The 5,000-nt window shown below is 34.9% G+C and overlaps 1 protein-coding gene across 1 annotated transcript in view; it reads left to right on the forward strand.

Annotated features, from left to right (window-relative positions):
* LOC135569091 (synaptotagmin-17-like) overlaps positions 1-5,000 on the forward strand; it is a 69,047-nt gene that overhangs the window by 10,151 nt on the left and 53,896 nt on the right.

The raw sequence follows: 5,000 nt of genomic DNA on the forward strand, positions 1-5,000 counted from the left end.
CCTTCATCACAACGTAATAATAGACTAATAATTCACTCACACATCCTTCATCATCCTTCATCACAACGTATAATAATAGACTTACACATCCTTCATCACAACGTATAATAATAGACCACATCCTTCATCACAATCACAACGTATAATAATAGACTTACACATCCTTCATCACAACGTATAAGACTAATCCTTCAGACTTACACATCCTTCATCACACATCATCCTTCATCACATCCTTCATCACAAAGTATAATAATAGACTTACACATCCTTCATCACAACATAATAAGACTCATCCTTCATCACAACGTATAATAATAGACTTACACATCCTTCATCACACATCCTTCATCACAACATGTAATAGACTTACACATCCTTCATCACAACGTATAATAATAGACTTACACATCCTTCATCACAACGTATAATAATAGACTTAGATCACACATCCTTCATCACAACGTATAATAATAGACTTACACATCCTTCATCACAACGTATAATAATAGACTTATACATCCTTCATCACAACGTATAATAATAGACTTACACATCCTTCATCATCCTTCATCACAACATACAGACTTACACATCCTTCATCACATCCTCCTCATCACAACACTTCACACATCCTTCATCACAACGTAAATAATAGACTTACACATCCTTCATTACATCCTTCATCCTTCATCATCTTACACATCCTTCATCACAACATGTAATAATAGACTTACACATCCTTCATCACAACGTATAATAATACATCCTTCATCACACATCCTTCATCACAACATCCTTCATCACAACAATGTAATAATAATAGACTTACACATCCTTCATCACATCCTTCATCACAACATCCTTCATCACAACGTATAATAATAGACTTACACATCCTTCATCACAACATGTAAATAATAGACTTATCACATCCTTCATCACAACGTATAATAATAGACTTACACATCCTTCATCACAATCCTTCATAATAATAGACTAGACTTACACATCCTTCACATCCTTCATCACAATCCTTCATCACAACGTATAATAGACTTACACATCCTTCATTACACATCCTTCATCACAACGTATAATAATAGACTTACACATCCTTCATCACAATAATAGACTACATCCTTCATCACAACGTATAATAATAGACTTACACATCCTTCATCACAACGTATAATACATAGACTACACATCCTTCATCACAACGTATAATAATAGACTTACACATCCTTCATCACAACGTATAATAATAGACTTACACATCCTTCATCAACGTTAGACACACATCCTTCATCACAACGTATAATAATAGACTTACACATCCTTCATCACAACGTATAATAATAGACTTACACATCCTTCATCAGACTTAACATCCTTCATCACAACGTATAATAATAGACTTAGACATCTTCATCACATCCTTCATCACAACGTATAATAATAGACTTACACATCCTTCATCTTACACATCCTTCATCACAACGTGTAATAATAGACTTACATCCATCCTTCATCCTTCATCAACGTATAATAATAGACTTACACATCCTTCATCACACATCCTTCATCACAACGTATAATACTTCATCACAACTAGACTTACACATCCTTCATCACAACGTATAATAATAGACTTACACATCCTTCATCAATAATAGACTTACATCCTTCATCACAACGTAGACTAATCCTTCATCACAACGTAGACTTACACATCTTTCATCACAATCAGTATAATAATAGACTTACACATCCTTCATCACAACGTATAATAATAGACTTACACATCCTTCATACACATCCTTCATTACAACGTAAATAATAGACTTAACATCCTTCATCACAACGTATAATAATAGACTTACACATCCTTCATCACAACGTATAATAATAGACTTATCCTTCATCACAACGTGACTAATAATAACGACTCACATCATCCTTCATCACAAACGTATAATAGACTAGACTTATACATCCTTCATCACAACGTATAATAATAGACAGACTTACACATCCTTCATCACACATCCTTCATCACAACGTATAATAATAGACTTACACATCCTTCATCACAAAGTATAATAATAGACTTACACATCCTTCATCACAACGTATAATAATAGACTTACACATCCTTCATCACAACGTATCACAACGTATAATAATAGACTTACACATCCTTCATTACACATCCTTCATCACAACGTATAATAATAGACTTACACATCCTTCATCACAACATGTATAATAATAGACTTACACATCCTTCATCATACATCCTTCATCACAACGTGTACATCCTTCATCACAACGTATAATAATAGACTTACACATCCTTCATCACAATCACAACGTATAATAATAGACTTATCCTTCATCACAACGTAAATAGACTTACACATCCTTCATCACACACATCCTTCATCATCCTTCATCACAACGTATAATAATAGACTCACACATCCTTCATCACAACGTATAATAATAGACTTACACATCCTTCATCACAATAGACTTATACATCCTTCATCAGACAATCCTATAATAATAATAGACTTACACATCCTTCATCACAACGTATAATAATAGACTTACACATCCTTCATCACACATCCATCATCACAACGTATAATAATAGACTTATCACACATCCTTCATCACAACGTATAATAATAGACTCCTTCATCACAACGTATAATAATAGACTTACACATCCTTCATCACAATCCTTCATCACAACGTGTAATAATAGACTTACCTTCATCACAATCCTTCATCATCCTTCATCACAACATGTAATAATAGACTTACACATCCTTCATTACACATCCTTCATCACAACGTATAATAATAGACTTACACATCCTTCATCACACATCCTTCATCACAACGTATAATACTAGACTTACACATCCTTCATCACAACGTATAATAATAGACTTACACATCCTTCATCACACATCCTTCATCACAACGTATAATAATAGACTTACACATCCTTCATCACAACGTATAATAATAGACTTATCCTTCATCACATCCTTCATCACAACGTGTAATACACATCCTTCAGACTTAATAATAGACTTACACATCCTTCATCACAACGTATAATAATAGACTTACACCTTCATCCTTCATCACACGTGTAATAATAGACTTCCTTCATCACATAATAATAGACTTACACATCACACACATCCTTCATCACAACGTATTACACATCCTTCATCACAACGTATAATAATAGACTTACACATCCTTCATCACAACGTATAATAATAGACTTACACATCCTTCATCACAACGTATAATAATAGACTTACACATCCTTCATCACACATCCTTCATCACAACGTATAATAATAGACTTACACATCCTTCATCACACATCCTTCATCACAACGTATAATAATAGACTTACATCCTTCATCACAACGTATAATAATAGACACATCCTTCATCCTTCATCACAACGTATAATACATCCTTCAGACTTACACATCCTTCATCACAACGTATAATAATTAGATCCTTCATCATACACATCCTTCATCACAACATCATCCTTCATCACAACATTAATAGACTTACACATCCTTCATCACAACGTATAATAATAGACTTATACATCCTTCATCACAACGTATAATAGACTTACACATCCTTCATCACAACGACTTACACATCCTTCATCACAACGTATAATAATAGACTTACACATCCTTCATCACAACGTATAATAATAGACTTACACATCCTTCATCACAACGTATAATAATAGACTTACACATCCTTCATCACACATCCTTCATCACAACGTGTAATAATATACTTACAGACATAATCACAAACAAAAGAATCGGTTCCCAAAATAACTTTTAACATTATTTCACATTGGACTCATTCATTGGCGTCTTGGCGATAAGGCCACGTCTACACATTGGGAGTTCTACTGGCACGAGCCGACGCCCACTCAGAACTTCAACAGGTAGCATTAAATAACTACATTTAACAGGTAGGCTACCCAACATTACTAAACTACATTTAACAGGTAGGCTACCCAACATTACTAAACTACATTTAACAGGTAGGCTACCCAACATTACTTAACTACATTTAACAGGTAGGCTACCCAACATTAAATAACTACATTTAACAGGTAGGGTACCCAACATTAAATAACTACATTTAACAGGTAGGGTACCTAACATTACTTAACTACATTTAACAGGTAGGCTACCCAACATTACTTAACAACATTTAACAGGTAGGCTACCTAACATTACTTAACTACATTTAACAGGTAGGCTACCCAACATTACTTAACTACATTTAACAGGTAGGCTACCCAACATTAAATAACTACATTTAACAGGTAGGCTACCCAACATTAAATAACTACATTTAACAGGTAGGGTACCTAACATTACTTAACTACATTTAACAGGTAGGCTACCCAACATCACTTAACACACATTTAACAGGTAGGCTACCCAACGTTACTTAACTAAATTTAACAGGTAGGCTACCCAACATTACTTAACTACATTTAACAGGTAGGCTACCCAACATTACTTAACTACATTTAACAGGTAGGCTACCCAACATTACACCGATGAGGAGCTCCAAGGTTTGAACAGGCTCCCGAGTGGCGCAGCGGTCTCAAGCACTGTGTCTCAGTGCTTGAGGTGTCACTACAGACACCCTGGTTCGATTCCAGGCTGTATCACAACTGGTTGTTATTGTGAGTCCCGTAGGGCGGCGTACAATTGGCCCAGCATCGTCTGGGTTTGGCAGGTGTAGGCCGTCATTGTAAATAAGAATTTGTTCTTAACCAACTTGCATAGTTGAAACTTCTTAAGGATCCGCCATTTTTTTTGTTGTCTAAAATGACATACCCAAATCTAACTGCCTGTAGGTCAGGACCTGAAGCAAGGATATGCATATTATTGGTACCATTTGAAAGGAAACAC

This window comes from Oncorhynchus nerka, unplaced genomic scaffold, assembly GCF_034236695.1.
Source record: "Oncorhynchus nerka isolate Pitt River unplaced genomic scaffold, Oner_Uvic_2.0 unplaced_scaffold_1209, whole genome shotgun sequence".
Classification (NCBI taxonomy): Eukaryota; Metazoa; Chordata; class Actinopteri; order Salmoniformes; family Salmonidae; genus Oncorhynchus; species Oncorhynchus nerka.